Source organism: Hordeum vulgare, chromosome 2H (assembly GCF_904849725.1).
Source record: "Hordeum vulgare subsp. vulgare chromosome 2H, MorexV3_pseudomolecules_assembly, whole genome shotgun sequence".
Classification (NCBI taxonomy): Eukaryota; Viridiplantae; Streptophyta; class Magnoliopsida; order Poales; family Poaceae; genus Hordeum; species Hordeum vulgare.
This window is the reverse complement of record NC_058519.1, coordinates 216,716,604-216,740,586: the sequence shown is the minus strand read 5'-3', so window position 1 is coordinate 216,740,586 and position 23,983 is coordinate 216,716,604.

Here is a 23,983-nt window from a genome sequence, read left to right as displayed (position 1 = left end):
ATCCAACAATGGGGTCTCGCGGTCCACAAAGGATCTGATGTGAGTATTGGTACTCATTCAGAGGAAGGCCGAATGCAAGGCAGTGGATTATAGAACATCTCAATAATTTTGTTGCTTAAAGACCAAAGGGATTATGATTTCTAGGTTGGTGTATCACAATCAAATGCTTCGATCAAATACAAGTTGAATGGACTTAGGTTGGGCAATAAATCAAGGTTGATTTGTCGAGAGCCAGCTCTTGTTAAGAAGACGCCTGAGTTGGAAACATAATTTATGAGGATCAAATGATGATTGCGTGCATTCGCACAAAGGTTTAATCAATTAAATCAAAGAAAAATCACAAGGGATTTTACTGAATGTTGATAGACATATGGGTTTAACCATCATGCAAGCAGGCGAGAAAAGTCATGAACAATAGGCTACTCAGGATTTCGGAAGATCGAATAGCAATTCAAGGGACTTTCGAAACCGATGATAACTAAGGACGAATGAATCCCCGGTAAGATAATTCGTTGCATCTTGTAAAAACAAGAACAACTGGAAATGAAGGTATGAACGACATTTGTATGTAGTCATCCATAAGGGTTGACAAAGGAAGGGAAATTGTAAAAGCGATGAGCACCAGTTCTCAGGGAGAACGTCATAGAGTATCTTCAGAGTCTTCTAACGAATCAAACCATCGTTTAGAATGTGGGGCTCTCCGGGAGGAAGTATTTATGATAACCTAGAGTTAGAGTTAGCAAAATCTTTTACCCGAAAGAGAAGAGAGGTCAGGACCTAGAGTATGGAATAGGAGTAAAAGATACTAATACCACCTGATTGAGATGTGGGCCCATAAGACACACAACAATGTTAGTAAAAGTGTTTCAAGTACTAGACTCAACTTCGGCCAAGGAGTGTGAAAGGGGGCTACCTGCAGGCATTCGGCTGTGATACCAACTTGTGACGCTGCTGATGCAACAAAAAACCTTCCAACGGTGCTAGAAACACGTGCTGATGGGAGACTGTTCTTGTCTTGATTCTCCTCAGCAACGGCACCAGGAATCCTTCTGCTACGGCTACGCCTTTAGGGACATCCTAGGCAAATATGCAAAGGATTTCCCCGTGGCCTTGGAGCCTTGCGTTGGTGTTCCCTCGAAGTGGAAAGGGTGATGTAGCACAGCGGTGGTAAGCATTTCCCTCAGTTTTGAGAACCAAGGTATCAATCCAGTGAAGGAGTATCACAAGTGCCTGCACAAACACAAAAAGCTTGCTCCGAACGCTATGAAGGGGTTTGTCAATCCCTTATAGATTGTTTGCCAAGTGAGAACTGAAAGCAACAAAGTAACAAAGCAAAGTAAAAGTGGAGGTGTAAACGATAGGTGTGAATAAACCCGGGGGCCGTAGTGTTTACTAGTGGCTTCTCTCATGAAAGCAAGTAGACGGTGGGTGAACGAATTACTGTCAAGCAATTGATAGAACCGCACAAAGTCGTGACGTCATCTATGGCAATGATTATATCTATAGGCATCACGTCCAAAACAAGTAGACCGATACTTTCTGCATTTACTACTAATACTCCACACGTCGACCGCTATCCAGCATGCATCTAGTGTATTAAGTCCAAAAGAACAGAGTAACGCCTTAAGCAAGATGACATGATGTAGATGGACAATCTCATATCTACGACAAAGCCCACCTTGTTACCCTTGATGGCAACTACACGGTGTGTGCCTTTCTGCCCCTACTGTCACTAGGAAAGGTCACCACACGGTAAGAACCCAAAACCAAGCACTTCTCCCATTGCAAGAAACATAGATCTAGTTGGCCAAACAAAACCCAAGACTCGGAGAGACTTACAAGGATATCAAATCATGCATATAAGAAATCAGCAAAGACTCAAATATGTATCATAGATAATCTGATCACAAATCCACAATTCATCGGGTCTCGACAAACACACCACCAAAGAGGATTACATCGGATAGATATCCATGAAGATCATGGAGAACTTTCTATTGAAGATCTAAGAGAGAGAAGAAGCCATCCAACTCCAAAGTCCCCTCCGACAGGGCACCGGGAAGGGTCTCCAGATGAGATCTCGCGGAAACGGAAGCTTGCAGCGGCAGAAAAGTGTTTTCATGGACGCCCTGATTTTTTCTGGATTTTGAGGGAATATATAGGCCAAAGACCTAGGGCAGGGGAGCGCCAGGGAGGCCACAAGCTTGGTTGCCGCGGCCTCCCCCCTGGCCGCGGCAACAGGGCTTGTGGGCTCCCTGTGGGCCCACTTGCTTGGCCCTCAAGCCTCATGATCTTCTTCCGTTTTGGAAAAAATCATTTTGGGGATTTTATTCCGTTTGGACTCCGTTCCAAAATCAGATCTGAAAAGAGTCAAAAACACACAAAAAACAGGAACTGGCACTTGGCACTGAGTTAATAAGTTAGTTCCAAAAAAGATATAAAAGGTAAACAAAACATCCAAAGTTGACAAGATAACAGCGTGAAACCACCAAAAATTATAGATACATTTGAGACGTATCAGACGCCCCCGATTTTGATCGTACACCAAACATACATGCAATGCGTACGACCAAGGTTAGGGACTCACGAGAAGATATCACAACAAAACTCTAGACACAAATAAAACCATACAATCTCCATATTACAAGCCACGGGCCTCGAGGGCTTGAATACAAGAGCTCGGGAAACACGAGTCAACAGAAGCAAAAAATATTTGAGTATAGACATAGAAACAAGGTAATGCCTTAGAGAAGGTTAGCACAAAAGATACATAGATCGAAAGAGGCGAGGCCTCCTGCCTGGGAGCCTCCTGGACTACTCATGGTCTTCAGCGGCCTCCATGTAAAAGTAGGCACCGTCGAGGTAGTAGTCGTCATTGACGGTATACGCCATCTCCCGGGCTCCATCATCTGGTCGGGACAATCGAATCAAGGGGATCAAAGCAATGGTGAGTACTCATCCAAAGTACTTGCAAGACTAACATCAGAACTATGCTAAGTATGCATCATGATCAAAGGAATGAGGTTATATCTGGACTGACTGCATCAATGAGAGAATAGAGAGAAGGAACTAGTCCTAGCGGAGACTAGCATCTTCAGTGTCTTGCAACATTAGAAGAGTATAGATCAGTAATACATTTATAGTCATATTGTTGCGGCAAATTAAAATAAGTCACGCCCAAAGATTCTTCCTCGACTCCATGCGAGGAAGCAATCTCAGAGCCAAACATTCCAGTTAAGTAACAGTTCTAGTTGTATTAGATCAGGATATAATTCCATGTTGTCCTATAACCGTGGACATGGTTATTTTAATAGTTGATTTTCATCCTTGCAGGGGCCCAAATTGCCCAACATGCTTCATAAAATCTGGCCAGACACACTTGCGTGGGTGATGCCCGGCCTTGGAATATCAACACGTCGCAGCCCTACCTAGGCTCAACATAGAGGCGAGCCCGTCGGTCTAAATCCTAAGCACGCAGGGGTCATGGGCCCATCACCCTTTGCACTCCTGCATGATGCGTGGGCGGCTGAGGTCAGTCTTGGCATCTTTTATACATGAATAATGCTTAAGCGGACCCCTCGGGTGCGCCGCTCCATTGTTGATGTGTGAAGAGCTTCGACTGATACTACGATGCTCAATAGCTATAACTTCTCCCAAGTGAAGGTTAGTGTAAAAAGGTCCGCTACCAACTCATATCAAATACCCAAATCCCATTAGCATTTTAATTAACACTGCAGCGGCGATCAGGAATCCATGATATGTGGTCCCATCGCTCCGTCTCGAGGATGTGTGGCAAGGGCCAAGAATGCTTGGACACGCCTCATCACATCTACGCGGGAATCCACCCGCAACACACCTCATCAAGTTCCAAGTAGTAAGATTAAGTAACTGTGTGGCTGTAACATCAGAGGGATCCGTGGTATCACCCTCGATGGATTCTGAACAATGTAACCGTCAAGGTGGCCAGGGAGGAATCACCCTCGCTGGTCCATGCTTGAGGGGTCGTACGACAGACCCATTATCGGAGGTGGTGAAGAAAGAAGCACGCTGCATAAACCACCGCCAGTTAGCTACACTATAGAGATAACATCAGGAGTACGTAACGAGGTGTCACCCTCGGTACTCGATAGTAGCTCTGCAATATTGTACAACAAGGCGGGTGTGAGTGATGTGATGGGTTTTGGCTCGTCGATTAGTAGATCGATACTTTGATAAAAAACGGGGGCAGCTGGGACTAAGGGGGTCAATGCGGATCACTGAGCCACCTATACTAAGCATTTAATATACAGTAAAGTATAACAGCAGTGTATCAAAAACAAACTATGCATCAGAATAGGAGCTATCTACAACAGTAGCAAAATCTAATGCAAGCATGAGGGAGAAGGAATGGACGATACAAAAATGATCAAGGGGGGTTGCTTGCCTTGTTGCTCTGCAGCAAAGGGTTGGTCGTCAGGAGGGTAGTCGTACCCAGCAGCAACGTGAGTGCCAGCGTCTACCGGAGAGAAGAGGGGGAAGAAACAATAAATAACAACAACGGGTGCAACACGATGCATGACATGGCAACATGCAAAGCCAGTCATGAACTAACGTGGTACTACACATCATAAACGGATTGGTAAAATATCTGACGATATTTCCCAGGTCTCTGGCTACTACCGGAGAGGTGAAAATGATGGACGAGTTCCATGTTTGCTATGCTAGGGATGCGTGACAAACGAACACACATCATATCCGGGCTCGTCTCGTTTTTCTGTTCAACTTACATGTACAAATTATTTTCATCCTGACTACGGATTATTTTATATTAGTTTTAAACATTTTATTAATATTCTTAAATAAACAGATCTATTTTAATTTAAAAAGTAATTATTGTGTCAGCATGACATCATGATGATGTGAGAAGTCAACATGACCATTGACTTGTCAACCTCACCTGTGGGGCCCAACGGTCATAGACACAGGGTTAACCCAGGGTTTAATTTATTCTAAAAACTTCTTTATTAATATGGGGCCCATCTGTCATACTCAGTTAGTTAAGATGGTGTTTAAATTAGCATAAACAGGGGTGGTACCTCACATGTCACTGTATGTTAGCAGATTAATTTAATTAACAAGTTTAGTTTATGGGTGGGACCCGATGTCATTATATTCTAGTAGTTTAATTAGTGCCTAATTAGGGATTAATTAGGACAGCCCCACATGTTAGTGGGTCACCGACGGCTTAAGTCGCCCGCACGCGGTGGGAGCACGTCGGCGTCAAGCCCGACATGGGGGACGTGCTCGCGCGGACGCCTGTGGTGACCAAAATGGGCGGCGCAAGGCCCTACAGAATACCCATGCCGCATTGAGGCCAACAATAGCACGGGTGCGAGGCGGGGCGGTTGGGTTCGTCGGGAATGATCATGACCAGCGGCATGGTGCTCGGGTGCAGGCGAGCAGCGGCACTACGGGATGCGGGGAAGATGGCGAACGTGGGCTCCCACAACAGGCGCGCGCATGGCAAAGCCGGGTGCAGCCATTCGTGGCTAGAGGCTTGCAGGCATGGCCAGGGAGAACCACGAGCAGATCCAGGGACGTACTGATGCGACGGTGCGAGTGCGAGGCGAGGGGAGAGGGAGAGGACGGAGGATGTAGGCCATGGCCTCACCGGCGACGTGTTGGGTCAGTGGGCTCGGGGCGAGGCGGGGAGTCACCGGTGAGCACGACGGGGTCGGGTTGGAGGCTTTGAAGGGGTGTTGCAAGGCGGGGCCGGTGTGGGAGGGCGCCGATGACGGCGAGCGTCAACGGAACGTCATGGGGTGGCGATGGGGGCGGTCTAGCCCCGATCCATATCGGGATCTGGAGGGGAGGGGAGAGAAGTGGGGGAGGATCGTGTGGGAGTGGGGGTGTCGGTGCCTCCCGAGGGGAGGCTATAGGCCAGGGGCTGGCCCGGTTGTCCTAGTTTGGCCGGCTTCTAGTGGGGGGAGTAGATGGGCCCTTTTCTGTTTTTTTTCTTAAAGTTTTTCCTTCGCAAGTGTTTAACACAATTTGGCCCTTTGTAAAATAATGATATCTAAAAACCTCATTGCAATATTTGAAGTTGCCACAAAAGTTTGGGGTGGTTTGAAATAAGTTTGGGACTTACATAAATTAAAATGCATATAATTAAATGATTTGTCTTGTGTTATAATTGTTTTAGAGGCAATTAATTACTTCATAAAATGTTGGTTCCAATTTCATAAATACCACGTGAATATTTGTAACCCAAACCTTATTTCTGTTTTCAGGTTTGAGAATTTCATATTTGACAATTTATTTGAAGATTGAAAATCAAATGGGAAATTGAAAAGAGAGTAGACTCAATTATGATCAAGCAGTGTTTATTAAAAATGGTTTAGCTTAATCTTGTGATTACTGTAGCTTGATCAGCTCGGTTGTTGTAGCTTAACTACACGGAGTATTGTAGCATTAATCGTGGGGTGTCACATTAGTAGTGAGCACAAAGTAGCATATCTTCTATTTCGAAATAGCTACAACCCACTAGCTATTTTTCCTAGACATGCAAGTATGCCACATGAGCAACTCATGCATGTAAGTCATAAATTACATTGTTTTTTCATTATTATATGCATGCAAGCACCACATTGTTAATTCTTGCATGTTACTCTTAAGTTACTTTTTGCATTATATTTCGTATTGACAATATATGTGTTGGTCGCATGTACCATACATATGTAGTTCACATTCACATTTTTATTAAAAAATGACATTCTTTTACTCCATTTTTTTCTTTTTATACTTCTTAAATTTTATTTTCATTTGTAAGCTTACATTTCCTTCCTATCAGTTATAGATGTTTTTTAGCAACTTTCATGATTCTTTTAGCAAGTTCCCGCAGCAATGTGTCGGGGCATCATCTAGTATCATATAAAAACAATGGCTAACTCTCTTTCTACGCATTAGCATGTAATAAAAGAACAACCCATTCACACAAAGTAAAGGCCAATACATAAGATAAGTAGTTTCTTGCAACTTTATCATATTGGAAACATAGAGAGGTGAATATTTGGTTCCTATCTCATAATAATTACAAGTAGGAGAAGCAAGCACATGCATATTATATTCATCAAAATCATCATGTGTAATGGTAAAGCGCAACCCATCAATATAATCCTTAATAGGTGAAAACTTCTCCGATATGGTGTAGTTGGGAAAATTCAAAAACATAATATGACTATCATGTGTGTGTGCAATAGCAACGATCTCAGTATTAATATGAAGAACTATAGAAAGTTCATCTCCATAAGCATAATTCATACTGGCATCATGGCCACAAGCACATCAAGCATCAAGTTCATCTAAAAGGGATATTTCAAATGAATCCAAGGGATCATAGCATTCATCCTTCGGTAAGAATGAAAGAAAATTAAACAATGTATGAGTTCAAGAGTTACTCTCATTAGAAGGTGAGTACGGGTGATTAATTCTGTCTTCCCCCTTTTGTTCTTCACTCTCCTCCCCATATTTTTTTATCTAATGAGCTCACAGTTTCACCAATTTCTTCTTCCATAGATTCGCGCAAAATATTAGTCTCTTCTAAGGCCCGAGACATTCTCTTAATAAATTCATTAATATAGGCATTGTATTCATGATTGTCATAGCAATATTTAAGTATGGCATATTTTCCAGGTCTGTAAACAACATCATCATAGTTATCATACTTCTCAAAGAATGATTCAATTTTATAAGCACCCTTAAAAGCAACATATTCTTCCATTTGTTCCATATCGTAGTAATCATATATACCATTAGCATAAGAAGTCAAGGTTTCATTATCATTACATTCACTTTGAAAGGGAATGTGTAGACCCTTAATCTTAGAGCAACAAGTATAATCACATCTCAAGCATAAATTCCAAGCATACCAACACAACATTTTAAGTTGATCCCGTAAGTGTTTCCCTTTTTGAGACAAGCGATAATCCCTAAAGTACTCACGTTGATCCAACATGTATCCCATTATCAAGTTGAATGGGGATTTCTGAGGAAGATCAAACTAGTATTTAATGTTTTTCATGTAACCAACGTTGAGGGTTTTAGGAGGTTCCCCGTCTCCATGAGTAGCAAGTACAACTATTTGTTTGGTATTTCGTGTTCCATATCCATAACAATATATATAACAACTTATAACATAAAATGAAAATTACTTAGTGATAAAGAAACAAGCACACACGAGAATATCAACCACTACGCTATTGCTCCCCGGCAACGGTGCGAGAAAAATGTCTTGATAACCCACAAGTGTAGGGGATCGTTCGTAAAAAATTTCGATAAGTAAGAGTGTCGAACCCAACAAGGAGCTAAAGGTAGAATTAATATTCTATCAAGTTCCATCGACTATCGATACAACTCTACACATGCTAACGCTTACTTTAACTAGAACAAGTATGAAACTACTTTGCGGGAATACAACTATAAGTACTTAGTAGGTGTAATAAATAGTTTTGCAAGGTAATAAAGAATCCAAAAATAAAAGTTAGGTGCTATTTAGAAGAATATTAATTATTTTAGTTGTTTAGTAGAAAGGTTTTTGTAGCGCAAGAGAAGGATTTGTCCCTAGGCAATCGATAACTAGATAGGTAATCATTGTTGCAGTTTTATATGAGGGAGAGGCATACTCTAACATACTTTCCATACTTGGATCACATGAAATTATGATTGTACCTCTAGCAAGCATCCACAACTACTAGAAATCATTAAGGTAAACCCAACCATAACATTAAACATCAAGTCCTCTTTACTCCCATACTCAAACAACAACCTTACTCGGGTGTAAGCTTCTGTCACTCTAGACACACTATAAGCGAATCATGAACATATTGCAAAACCTGGAATGGGAATCCCCATCATGTGCATGGTACGAAATGCACCATAGGACAACACCAATACAAAACATACAACTCAAACCAATCACGACCATCTATCAAAGATAGGACAAAACAAATCTACTCAAACATCATAGGATAGCCACACATCATTGTATAGTAATATATAGCATTAAGCACCATCTTTTCGTAGAGATAAAAGCTGGGAAGAGAGGTTTTACACCACTCCATGGATGAGGCTAGAGTTGGTGGTGATGGCGGCGAAGTTGTTTGTCTAGATTGTCGTCACGATGGTTGTCCCCGTGGTCCATGGCTGCCATGGCGCCACTGAGAGAGAGAGAGGGGGGAGAGGCCCTCCTTCTTCTTCTTCCTTAATCTCCCCCTAGATGGGAGGATAGTTTACTCTCTGGTCCATGGCTGCCATGGCTCCTGGAGGGCATAAACCCCTCCTAGATTGGATCTCTCTCTCTCTCTCTATGTTTCTCTCCTATTTTCGCTACTATTCTATGGCCCTTCATCATTTCTTAAATATCTGGAGATCTGTAACTCCAATCGGGATGAAATTTTGAGGGGGATTTTGATCAAGAAATGATATTTCTTCCGACAAAAGAAGGGACCCAACCAACTTAAGGGGTGGCCACAAACTATCAGGGCACGACCACCCCGGTCACGCCCTGTTGGCTTGTGGGGCCCTCAATCACCGTGTTATGTTGTCTCTTCTTCCCAAAATTCACATATATTACAAAAATAAATCTTCGTAAATTTTAACCGCGTTTGAACTTTGTTTGATATGGATTTTCTGAAAAATAAAAAATACACAAAAAACAGAAAGTGGCAGTGGGCACTCGATAAGTAAGTTAGTCCCAAAAATATATAAAATGTTGTCAAAAGTATATGAAAGTTGTAGAATATTGTCATGACACAATCAAAAGTTATAGATATGATGGATACATATCAGGTGTGAGGGAGTTGCATGATATCATGGTCTTAGGAACAGATACTTGACATGAAGAAACCAATAGCAATAAACTTAAGTGATACGATCATATGTTAAGACTACAACTGAGTCTTGTCCATCACAACATTCTCCTAATGATGTGATCCCGTTATAAAATGACAACTCATGTCTGTGGTTAGGAAATCTTAATCATCTATGATCAACGAGCTAATATAGCAGAGGACACTAGGGACACAATGTTGTTTATATATCCACACATGTATGTGAGTTTTCGGTCAATATAATTGTAGCATGGATAATAAACGATTATCATGAGCAAGGAAAAATGATAATAACCAATTCATTATTGCCTCTAGGTCTTATTACCAACAAATATCCTAGAGTCAAATCAAAGATTGGACAAAAACAAAAAATGCCACAATTGACCAAGAAGGCTTGCTTGGTGGACCGAGCGGGCAAAGTTATTCTTGAACATTTGTTATGTTTGAAGGACCATGACATTAACATCCTGGGTCTACATAAATTGAATGAAACAATAGCAACTAGAGCAAGGTATTTGTGGTGAGAGAGAAGAAAATTAACCCATAGGGAGAATGTCCAAAGTGCAGCTCAAATAAGCTTGGATGTGAGAGGACTCGTTGCGAACTTCATTAGTGTTGGAGATATGCCCTAGAGGCAATAATAAATTGGTTATTATTATATTTCCTTGTTCCTGATAATCGTTTATTATCCATACTATAATTGTATTGATTGGAAACTCAAATACATGTGTTGATACATAGACAAAACATTGTCCCTAGTAAGTCTCTAGTTGACTAGCTCGTTGATCAAAGATCGTTAAGGTTTCCTAGCCATAGACAACTATTGTCACTTGATAACGGGATCACATAATTAGGAGAATGATGTGATGGACAAGACCCAAACTATAAATGTAGCATATGATTGTGTCAGTTTATTGCTACTGTTTTTTGCATGTCAATGTATATGTTCCTTTGACCATGAGATCATGCAACTCCCGGACACCGGAGGAATACCTTGTGTGTATCAAACGTCGCAACGTAACTCGGTGATTATAAAGGTGCTCTACAAGTATCTCCGAAGATGTCTGTTGGGTTGGCGCGAATCGAGACTGGGATTTGTCATTCTGTATGATGCAGAGGTATCTCGGGGCCCACTCGGTAATACAACATCACAATAAGCCTTGCAAGCTGTAACGACTAAGATGCGGTCCTTTCCTATTTAGGGAATGAGGCCCCAAAATGGAAAGAAGCGCATCTACACGTTTCGCAAGCAAGATAACATAGCACATACATACATAAAGAATGAAAAATAGTGAATCGTTTGCCATCCACACATTTATTCAAACAAGGTAGTTCCGCTATGGACTACATAACATAAGAAAAGGCTATGCTATCCCGCATGCTTGCCCACGATCACGACCACGGCCTCAGTCTTCTGGATAGTTCACGTACAGGCGGTCGTTCTCCTCATCGTACTTCCACGCCAGTTGCGTGCCATCGGGATCACCTGTGTCGGGCGTACCTGTACCTGTTGGGATGTTGAAGTAATCTGTGAGCCACACGGACTCAGCAATCTATGACCTCGGTACCGAAACTAGTCAAGTTATTAGGTGAGGAAGGTTCAATGTTTAGGTTGCAGCATCCTAAGCATTTATGGTGGCTAACTTATGTAGAACAAGATATAGATGTGGTGGACTACGCGAGTGGTCGAAGACTAGGTGATCACTAAGTGATCCTGAACACCTACCTATGTCAAACATAACCCCACGGTGTTCCCGATCGAAGAGAGGTCTTCGAAGGGGACAGTCATGGTTACGCACACAGTTGGCAGTTTTATTAGATTAAGATCAAGTTATCTATAACCGGATGTTAACAAATATTCCAAGTTGCCACATAACCGCGGGCACGGGTTTCCGAAAGATTAAACCCTGCAGGGGTGCTCTGTAACATCCCAATTTTCCTAATTGGGAATGTTTTAGATTGTAGCTAAGCATCTATGCATGTTGATTGAAATAAATTTAGCACGTGAATTTCCTTCGTCTTTTTGATTTGCATTTTCATTTTCCTCGCACGAGAAATGCCCGGAGAAAATACTCCCTTGCACGCAAGAGAGAGAGCGGAGGAAAATGACCCTCGAAAGTGCGGGCAAATTTCTAAAATATTTGAGCCAAGAAACCCAAATATTATTTGCAAAAAGAAATAAAGCAAATTTGGGAATTTCTGAAAAAACATTTTTTTAAGTTTTTATTTTTGCTTTGGAAAAATGTTATTCGGGTAGAGAATATTTTTCTGATTTTTTTGGTATATAATACCCTATATTAATATTTTGATTTATTTCCTTTTATTTAGCTTTTGTTTTCTGTTTCGGAAGAAGTTATAAAAAGGAAAGTTCAGTTTTGTTTTTGTGCTTTTGGTAGCCGCCGCCCTGGGCGCTTTTTAGGCCATTGGGCCGAAATCCCCAGTCCCAGGGAATGAAATCCCTAAATTGCGGCCGATTCCCCCTCTCTTCCCCCACTCTCTCTCGCTGCCAGTGGCCCCCACTGGCCGACACCTATCCCTCCCGTCGGTCACCACCTTCCCTCTCCTTCCTTACGCCAGACCGAAACCGAGCCTACTCCCCAGAACCTCGGGATTCTTCCCCGATTTCTCTTCTCCCCTTCCTTAGCTCTCCCCTCTCCTGGCCTATACAAGAGCCCACCCCGAGCCGTCCCCGTTCCCACCCTTACCTCGCCAAGCCGCAGCCCGAAGCCCCTGCCACCGCCCGCCGGAGTAGCAAAGCTGCTGCCACCTTCGGCCCTGGAGCTGCGCCACCCGAGCAGCCCCTCTTCGCTCCGTCGCCGCCTCCCCTCGGAGGAGGACCCCCGCCGCCGCCTCCCTGACTCGTCCAACGACCCGGAGCCCCCTCCCCCCTCGCCGGCGACGCCCCTCGCCGGAGCTACCCCCTCCCAGCCACGGTACTCCCTCCATCTCTCTGTTGTTCTTCGTTTTCTTTTTTTTAGCCCTTAGATCTTAGTTGGATGGCCTAGATTAGATCCCAGAGTACCTCTTCGGTCTATATTAGAAAACCAGCGGTTTATTTTCACTTATACTTTTAGCCAGTAGCTTCGGTTAGAGTTAGGCCGTTTGCTCCTAAGTTTGCAACAAACGCTCCCTCGGCCTATAGCAACATGCCACGTGTACCCCTATTAGTTAACTAATTATCTTCAGTTTTTTTTCTGCCTGTTTGCAAAAACAGAAAGTTCCTGTTTTGTTTTAGACATAACTTTTTATCCCGAAGTCCAATGACAATGATTCTTTTTCCAGTAGCTCACAAATTTCCTGTAGTTTTTAAAAACATATAATGTGTCTATGTTTGAAAATTTTCAAATATAAGTTAGAGCAGATTTAGTTTAAACCTTGTTCTGCATATTCCACGAGATTAAAAATGATTTTGAGTTGATTCTTTTTGCTACTGCTTCCTAGTGATAAAATTTTACTGTAGTAGAAGTTTCAAAATTGTTTTAGTAATTTTACTGGTGTTTTCAACAGAAACAAGTTTCTGCCATACCGGCGCGTGATGAATTCTTTTACTTAGGCATTCGCAAATCCTTACTTGTGATGTTATTTTTACTTGTGGCTTGATTGATGTGCTTATGGTGTGCTTTGTGTTTGTATCGGTAGAACATCCGGAGTGCGAAGCGTGTTACTTAGAAGCGCTCGAGCAAGACAACTATCATCAAGGCAAGTCATTTTGATCATGTTATTTTACCTATGTTTTCGATGCATGGTAGATCACCTTTCTTTGCCCAATTTGCATGCTACCTAGGTACTTGGAAACTTTAGCATAAGTTGTAGTATCATGTGGTAGGAACACAACAACCCCGATACTTGGCCCCGGGATGACAATTCCTTAATGCTATGCTTGAGTAGACGGGTTATCGGTTGAGTGTATATCACGAGTGATGCGAGGTTGATATAATAATCAAGACCGGCTAGGACAAGATTTTCAAGACCTCAGATGCAATGCAACTCTGGGTGAAGGACGGTTGATCGGCTCCTTGGAGGACGCAGTGGATGCCCGGGATGCTGGAGAGGCCATGTCATCCTGCGGAAAGCTTCACCCAGGCTCGAAGAGACGGACAGAGACTTCAAGACTCAAGGCTTACCTGCACAGCCACAAGTCATTATGGGCTCTGGCTTGGTTGGACAACGCGGCGACTCTGGACAGGCGGTGCTAGCAGATGTAGACGAACGGTAGGAATGGATCGGCACCGACAGGGATTCAAAGGGACCCGTTGAAAGACCATGTTTTGATCATCCGGTCTTCAAACACCCTGAAGTGCGAGGAAAAACCCGGAGGCGATCAAATCTTGTGGGGAACGTGTGCAAAACTCTGCAGAGTGCCCAACCTAATCGATTAGCCGTGTCCACGGTCATGGACAACTTTGAGCCGAAGGCATTGAATTTCCCCTGAACTCTCGACACAACTTAATAATGATGTGGGTGTTAACAACTATTCGGGTACGAGAATTGGTTGGCGGAACCATCTCGTTAACAACAAACAATGTAGTAATATTTTGCTTCCAACCCCTCTTGTTGTAGGATAAAACTGGCTTTATGCAAAACTTAACTCCACCGGCCAAATATGCATGTAGAGATAGTTGATTATTATTTTTTACCCCCTCTCTTTGATGACTTGCCGGCATATTCAATATGCTGACCTACACGACTGCAACGTATCATGTTGCAGAGTACTTTTCCGACCAGGAGTGAGGCTACGATCTACGCTCAGCGACATGCCCTTGGAGTCGGATGGACTCGTCTACCTGATGCTTCCGCTTAGTCTTCGTTAGATATCTCATGAGTTGGCCTTCAGCCACTTTATTGTAATCCTTTATTGTAATAAAGTACTCTTTATGAGATTTCGATTAATAAAGCTGTGTGATTGAACTCTTGGATATATACATTATGTACTGTGTGTGTACCAGCATGATCTTGGGATGGTACGGAAACACCAGAGGCTTGACTCGTCTTGAGTCGGGTCGCTACAGAAATGGTATTCAGAGCACACGCTGACCTTAGGACGTAACCTCCAGGAATGGAAAAGCCTTAGGAAGAAAACTATTTTCTCTTATGTCTATAAATCTTCTATTTCCTCTTCTGATCATTTCTGACTTCACTCCGATTTTCCAATGTTTAGATGGCCACCTTCATCCCGGTTAAGTTCACGGAGTTTTGCCAGCCCGACACCACTATGCCGTTCGGAAAGGAGCTGGTGCAGATCGCCAAGGATTTGAGGATTGCTCTGCCGACTATCACAGGGAAGCCAACTTCGTCTTACCCGGAGGATTCACGCTACAGGATCGAGGTGCATATTCCCGGAAGGACATTCCAGCCGCGCACTGAGCCGATGGATTTCAAGTTCATCGCACCCAACTGGATTCCCGGAAGGGACATGGCGATCCATTGTGCACTCGGACGTATCAAGGAAGAATACAAAGGCTGCCCTATTTCTCCAGTCCTATTCACCGTATCCCGGAGAAACGAAGACGGAGATATCATCTCAAGCAAGACCAAGGACGCTCTCTTGTCTTATGCCCAGACCTTGGAGAAGCACAGCGGGACTCTGGAGTATCACGTGATCAAGGACGCCAGGAAGATCAAGCAACTGTCACTCCGCGAGCTTGAACTTGAAGATGCAGCCCGGGAAGCCCACTATGAGCATGAGCTGGAAGTGAAGGACTTTCTGGAGCGGATCGAGAAGCTGAAGACTCGAGTTGCATATCTGGAGGAGGAACTAGACATGGGCGAGAACCTTCATCCCGAAGGAGACGTAGCCCCCTTGATCAGCAACGACGAGGACTATGAAGAAAGCTCCACCGAAGGACCCGTCACCATGCTTTTCTGAGGAGGACACTTAGACTAGACCACCAAATTTACTTTATCGTTTTACGTTTTAGGCCGATGTTTAGGATTATCGAATTTTGTATCCTCGTGTGAACCTTTGTGATGGTATTGAATAAAATGTGTGGTGTGATACTTGTGTGTTGCATTCATATGGGTAGTGTAATTACTCTTAGACCATTGTTCTATGCTAATCTCACCCCTCTACAAACATCAGATGCCTCCGAGACGCGCCCCTGAGTCAAACTTTCCGCCGGAACTCACCCAGTTGATCCAGCAACAAAACACCCTGATGCAGCTGATCATCCAGAACCAGAACAATAACAACAACCATCATCCACCCTAGGCTGACAATCTCACCCGTTTCCTGAGGTTGAACCCTCCAACTTTCTCCAGCAGCATTGAGCCCATTGTGGCAGATGATTGGCTCCGCAAGATGGAGCGTGAACTTATCACTGCTGGTTGTTCTGAAGCTGAGCAGGTGCGTTTTGCCGCGCATCAACTTGAAGGCCCTGCAGCTGCTTGGTGGGAGAACTACACCACCACTTATCCCATTGCTGGAGTCACTTGGGAGCAATTCAAGCAAGCATTCCGCACCGCGCATGTCTCAGCTGGTGCAATGAGTCTGAAGAAGCGTGAGTTTCGCAACTTACGCCAGGGGAATCGCTCTGTGGCCCAGTACGTTGATGAATTCAGCATGCTCGCCCGTTATGCACCTGGAGATCTGGCCGATGATGCGGCCAAGCAGGAAAAGTTCTTGGAAGGACTCAATGATGAGTTGAGCGTTCAGTTGACTGTAGCCACCTTCAACAACTACCAGGAGCTGGTTGATAAGCCCCTCATCTTGGAGGGGAAACATCAGCAGATGGAGAACCGCAAGCGAAAGTATGGGGTTGGAAAGTTCAACTCCGGCACTCAGCAGAAGCCTCGCTAGACCCCCTATCCAGGGAATACCGGGACTGAATCCGGTAAGTTTGGAGGACAAGCTCACCATAACCACCCGGTGCACAACCATGGAGGCCACAACCATGGAGGAAATGGGAACCACCGCAACAACAGCAACTTCAAGAATGGCGGTACTGGCACTCAGCAGCATTTAGCTCCAGCTCAGAAGGATCTGACTCACATCACTTGCTTCAAGTGTCAGAAGACGGGACACTATGCCACTGATTGTCCCCAGAACAAGCAGGGAAATGGAAACGGCAACGGCAACTCTGCAGCAAAGAAGCCCAATCCTTTTCCTCGAGCTCAGGTGAACCACATTAATGTTGAAGAGGTCTATGATCACCCCGATACTGTGGTTGGTATGTTTTTGCTAAATTCACATCCAGTATTGGTACTTTTTGATTCTGGTGCAACACATTCATTCATATCAAGGGTAGTTGTGGAAAAGTATAGTTTGCCAACTAGAACCCTCAGCCAACCTATTAAGGTCAGTTCCCCAGGAGGCATGATGACAGCCAGGATAGGATGCCATGCTTTGAGTATCAACATCGGGAACCATAATTTTCCCACCGACCTCATCGTATTAGAGTCCTAGGGATTGGATGTAATCCTAGGCATGGATTGGTTGGCCAAGTATGAAGGGAATATCGATTGTGCCCTTATGTCTATTTTGCTCACCACCCCCGAGCAGAAGCGGATTAAGTACGTGTCTCAGCGCCCGACACAGAGTAAGCGAGTAAACTCTCTCACGGGAGTAGTCCAGGAGGAAGTACCGATCATACAGGAGTATCCAGATGTATTTCCGGAGGAATTGCCGGGCATGCCACCCGATAGAGAGATAGAATTCTTGATTGAGCTATTACCGGGAAGAGCCCCGATATCCAAGAGACCCTATCGGATGCCCGCAAATGACTTGATAGAAATCAAGAAGCAAATTAAGGAGTTATTGGACAAAGGGTATATTCGCCCAAGTTCTTCACCTTGGGGAGCCCCAGTGCTCTTGGTTGAAAAGAAGGACAAGTCTTTGAGGATGGTTGTCGATTATCGTGCATTGAACGATGTGACCATCAAGAATAAGTATCCCTTGCCGATGATCAATGATCTGTTCGATCAGTTAGTTGGAGCTCGCGTATTCTCAAAGATCGATCTTCGATCCGGGTATCATCAGTTGAAAATTCGTGAACAGGATATGCCCAAGACAGCCTTCACCACTCGGTACGGCTTGTATGAGTACACGGTCATGTCATTTGGACTGACTAATGCTCCGGCATACTTTATGAATCTGATGAACAAGGTATTTATGGAATACTTAGACAAGTTTGTCGTGGTGTTCATCGATGACATACTGATATTCTCCAAGAACGAAGAGGAACACAAGGAACATCTGCGTCTAGTTCTGGAGAAGCTTCGAGAGCATAAGCTATATGCAAAGTTCAGCAAATGCGAGTTTTGGTTGAAGGAAGTCGGATTCCTCGGACACGTCATCTCAGGAGAAGGAATAGCAGTGGACCCTGCCAAGGTCGCAGCAGTCATCGAATGGGTAGCACCCACTTCAGTCAAGGAGATCCGCAGTTTCCTCGGACTTGCCGGATATTATCGGAGGTTCATTGAGAATTTCTCCAAGATTGCCAAGCCCATGACAGAGTTATTGAAGAAGGAATACAAGTATATTTGGACTGAGGAATGTGAAACCAGTTTTCAGGAGCTGAAGAAATGTCTTGTTAGAGCCCCAGTGCTGATATTGCCGAACATTCGAAAGAATTTCTAGGTTTACTGTGACGCTTCTCGTCAAGGACTCAGAGGAGTGCTCATGCAAGAAGGCAAAGTTGTAGCCTATGCATCCAGACAGCTCAGACCTCATGAGTTGAATTATGCCACACATGATTTGGAACTAGCAGCCGTAATGCACGCTCTCAAGACCTGGAGACATTTCCTGATCGGAAATAGTTGTGATGTTTACACTGATCACAAGAGCCTGAAATATATCTGCACGCAGAAGGAGTTGAACCTCAGACAGAGGCGATGGCTAGAGTTGATCAAGGACTATGACATGAGATTGCATTATCACCCAGGCAAGGCAAATGTTGTAGCCGATGCGTTGAGCCGCAAGAGTTATGTGAACACGCTCACAGCTGGAGGATTACCCCAGGAGTTAGTCGATGACCTCCGAGAGCTCAAATTGGAGATAGTTCCAAGAGGGTTTGTTGCCACTCTGGAAATTCAGTCCACTTTGACAGAAAAGATCCGCGAAGCACAGAAAGCAGACAAGGAGATAGCTGAGATTAAGCAGAAAATGGAAGACGGGAAAGCTAAAGGTTTTCGTGAGGATGAACACGAAACTTTATGGTTTGAGGATCGCATCTATGTGCCCAATGATCCCGAACTCAGGAAGTTGATACTTCAAGAGGCCCATGATTCCCCGTACTCGATACACCCCGGCAACACCAAGATGTATCTGGATCTGAAAGAATGTTTCTGGTGGACAGGATTAAAGAAAGACATTGCCGAGTTCATACCTATATGCGATGTTTGTCAGCGAGTAAAAGCCGAGCATCAGAAGCCAGCAGGTGTGCTCCAACCTCTGCCGATACCCGAGTGGAAATGGGAAAAGCTTGGTATGGACTTCATCACAGGATTACCTCGGACCCGTTCCGGCTATGATTCAATTTGGGTTGTGGTCGATCGTTTGACCAAGGTAGCTCACTTCATTCCGGTGAAGACTACTTACACGAGTGCCAAGCTGGCCAAGATATATATGACGAGGATCGTATGTCTGCACGGAGTACCGAAGAGCATTGTGTCTGATAGAGGAACTCAGTTCACATCAAAATTTTGGCACCAACTACATGAAACCTTGGGAACAAGATTGGAGTTGAGCACCGCTTTTCACCCGCAGACAGATGGACAGACCGAGAGAGTTAATCAGATTCTGGAGGACATGTTGAGAGCTTGCGCACTAGACTATGGGTCTAGTTGGGATGACAATTTACCTTATGCCGAGTTCTCATACAACAACAGCTACAAGACCAGTCTGAAGATGGCCCCTTTCGAAGCTCTATACGGAAGGAGGTGCAGAACACCGTTGATGTGGGATGGAGTTGGAGACCGACAACTTTTTGGTCCCGACCTTATCCGAGATTCCGAAGAGAAGGTCAAGCTTATTCGTGACCGACTCAAGATAGCTCAGTCCAGGCAGAAGAGTTATGCTGACAGCAAACCGAAGGAAGTACGTACGAAGTGGGAGAACGAGCATACCTTCGGGTGTCTCCACTTCGAGGAATCAAGAGATTCGGTGTGAAAGGAAAATTAGCACCTCGTTTCATTGGCCCCTACAAAATTCTTGAACGTAGAGGCGAAGTTGCATACAAACTGGAATTGCCGGAAGGATTGTCCGGAGTTCATGATGTTTTCCATGTTTCCCAGTTGAAGAAATGCCACGCTGAGATGGCCGATGTTCCGTTGAGAGATAAAGTGCCCCTAGAGGCCATACAGCTTGACAGTGATCTGACGTATGAGGAGAAACCCGTCAGGATTCTCGAGACTGCCAACAGAGTTACCCGCAGCAAGATCATCAAGTTCTGCAAGGTGTTGTGGAGCCACCACACCGAGGAAGAAGCCACCTCGGAACGAGAAGAGGATCTTCGTCGAGACCACCCGCACCTGTTTTCTAGCCAACCCGAATCTCGAGGGCGAGATTCATCTTAAGGTGGGTAGGTTTCTAACATCCCAATTTTCCTAATTGGGAATGTTTTACATTGTAGCTAAGCATCTATGCATGTTGATTGAAATAAATTTGGCAATTGAATTTCCTTCATCTTTTTGATTTGCATTTTCATTTTCCTCGCACGAGAAATGCCCGGAGAAAATACTCTCTTGCACGCAAGAGAGAGAGCGGAGGAAAATGACCCTCCAAAGTGCGGGCAAATTTCTGAAATATTTGAGCCAAGAAACCCAAAGATTATTTGCAAAAAGAAATAAAGCAAATTTGGGAATTTCTGAAAAAACATTTTTTTTAAGTTTTTATTTTTGCTTTGGAAAAATGTTATTCGGGTAGAGAATATTTTTCTGATTTTTTTGGTATATAATACCCTATATTAATATTTTGATTTATTTCCTTTTATTTAGCTTTTGTTTTCTGTTTCGGAAGAAGTTATAAATAGGAAAGTTCAGTTCTGTTTTTTTTCTTTTGGTAGCCGCTGCCCTGGGCACTTTTTAGGTCATTGGGCCGAAATCCCCAGTCCCAGGGAATGAAATCCCTAAATTGCGGCCGATTCCCCCTCTCTTCCCCCACTCTCTCTCGCTGCCAGTGGCCCCCACTGGCCGACACCTATCCCTCCCGTCGGTCACCACCTTCCCTCTCCTTCCTTACGCCAGACCGAAACCGAGCCTACTCCCCAGAACCTCGGGATTCTTCCCCGATTTCTCTTCTCCCCTTCCTTAGCTCTCCCCTCTCCTGGCCTATACAAGAGCCCACCCCGAGCCGCCCCCGTTCCCACCCTTACCTCGCCAAGCCGCCGCCCGAAGCCCCTGCCACCGCCCGCCGGAGCAGCAAAGCTGCTGCCACCTTCGGCCCTGGAGCTGCGCCACCCGAGCAGCCCCTCTTCGCTCCGCCGCCGCCTCCCCTCGGAGGAGGACCCCCGCCGCCGCCTCCCTGACTCCTCCGACGCCCCGGAGCCCCTCCCCCCTCGCCGGCGACGCCCCTCACCGGAGCTACCCCCTCCCAGCCACGGTACTCCCTCCATCTCTCTGTTGTTCTTCGTTTTCTTTTTTTTAGCCCTTAGATCTTAGTTGGATGGCCTAGATTAGATCCCGGAGTACCTCTTCGGTCTATATTAGAAAACCAGCGGTTTATTTTCACTTATACTTTTAGCCAGTAGCTTCAGTTAGAGTTAGGCCGTTTGCTCCTAAGTTTGCAACAAACGCTCCCTCGGCCTATAGCAACTTGCCACGTGTACCCCTATTAGTTAACTAGTTATCTTCAGTTTTTTTCTGCCTGTTTGCAAAAACAGAAAGTTCCTGTTTTGTTTTATCCAGAACTTTTTATCCCGAAGTCCAATGACAATGATTCTTTTTCCAGTAGCTCACAAATTTCCTGTAGTTTTGGAAAACATATAATTTGTCTATGTTTGAAATTTTCAAATATAAGTTAGAGCAGATTTAGTTTAAACCTTGTTCTGCCTATTCCAGGAGATTAAAAAATGATTTTGAGTTGATTCTTTTTGCTACTGCTTCCTAGTGATAAAATTTTACTGTGGTAGAAGTTTAAAAATTGTTTTAGTATTTTTACTGGTGTTTTCAACAGAAACAAGTTTCTGCCATACCGGCGCGTGATGAATTCTTTTGCTTAGGCATTCGCAAATCCTTACTTGTGATGTTATTTTTACTTGTGGCTTGATTGAAGTGCTTAAGGTGTGCTTTGTGATTGTATCGGTAGATCATCCGGAGTGCGAAGCGTGTTACTTAGAAGCGCCCGAGCAAGACAACTATCATCAAGGCAAGTCATTTTGATCATGTTATTTTACCTATGTTTTCGATGCATGGTAGATCACCTTTCTTTGCCCAATTTGCATGCTGCCTAGGTACTTGGAAACTTTAGCATAAGTTGTAGTATCATGTGGTAGGAACACAACAACCCTGATACTTGGCCCCGGGACGACAATTCCTTAATGCTATGCTTGAGTAGACGGGTTATCGGTTGAGTGTATATCACGAGTGATGCGAGGTTGATATAATAATCAAGACCGGCTAAGAGAAGATTTTCAAGACCTCGGACGCAATGCAACTCTGGGTGAAGGACGGTTGATCGGCTCCCTGGAGAACCCAGTGGATGCCCGGGATGCTGGAGAGGCCATGTCATCCTGCGGAAAGCTTCACCCAGGCTCGAAGAGACGGACGGAGACTTCAAGACTCAAGGCTTACCTGCACAGCCACAAGTCATTATGGGCTCTGGCTTGGTTGGACAACGCGGCGACTCTGGACAGGCGGTGCTAGCTGATGTGGACGAACGGTAGGAATGGATGGGCACCGACAGGGATTCGGAGGGACCCGTTGAAAGACCATGTTTTGATCATCCGGTCTTCAAACACCCTGAAGTGCGAGGACAAACCCGGAGGCGATCAAATCTTGTGGGGAACGTGTGCAAAACTCTGCAGAGTGCCCAACCTAATCGATTAGCCGTGTCCACGGTCATGGACAACTTGAGCTGAAGGCATTGAATTTCCCCTGAACTCTCGACACAACTTAATAATGATGTGGGTGTTAACAACTATTCGGGTACGAGAATTGGTTGGCGGAACCATCTCGTTAACAACAAACAATGTAGTAATATTTTGCTTCCAACCCCTCTTGTTGTAGGATAAAACTGGCTTTATGCAAAACTTAACCCCACCGGCCAAATATGCATGTAGAGATAGTTGATTATTATTTTTTACCCCCTCTCTTTGATGACTTGCCGGCATATTCAATATGCTGACCTACACGGCTGCAACGTATCATGTTGCAGAGTACTTTTCCGACCAGGAGTGAGGCTACGATCTACGCTCAGCGACATGCCCTTGGAGTCGGATGGACTCGTCTACCTGATGCTTCCGCTTAGTCTTCGTTAGATACCTCATGAGTTGGCCTTCAGCCACTTTATTGTAATCTTTTATTGTAATAAAGTACTCTTTATGAGATTTCGATTAATAAAGTTGTTTGATTGAACTCTTGGATATATACATTATGTACTGTGTGTGTACCAGCATGATCTTGGGATGGTATGGAAACACCAGAGGCTTGACTCGTCTTGAGTCGGGTCGCTACATGCTCCAACTAGTCAATCACAAACGGTCACGGGCCGCAAAGTAATCCTCTATCACGAATCTTCTGATCTCGTTGAATTCCTTAGAGGAAAACCTCAATTCTGGGGAGAACCAAAGCCTCACCGGGATTCCTATATGCAAGATATATCACTAAGGTAAGACAAGACTAGCAGGATCTCCCGTCGTGTCGACGACCCCGATAAGAGCCGCGTATCTCAGTCTCAGGACATGACGGATGGAACTAGCTATGAGAACCAAACCTCAAGTTTCCTTGTGGTGGCCCCGCAGGCAGACCAGTTTGGACCAACACTCATGAGGAGCACTGGCCCGGGGTGTTGATTAAATTCCTCGGGGTAGCTATTCCCTATGCAAGTTATTATGTGGTGATTAGCAATTATAACCAATGTTGGGTCCTGCCAGACAAGTCTTAACACTACACGATTTATCAAGGGGGTCCCCATAACAACCCCGAACGTGTTAGGAGCGATCAGTTATGGAACCAAACACCGG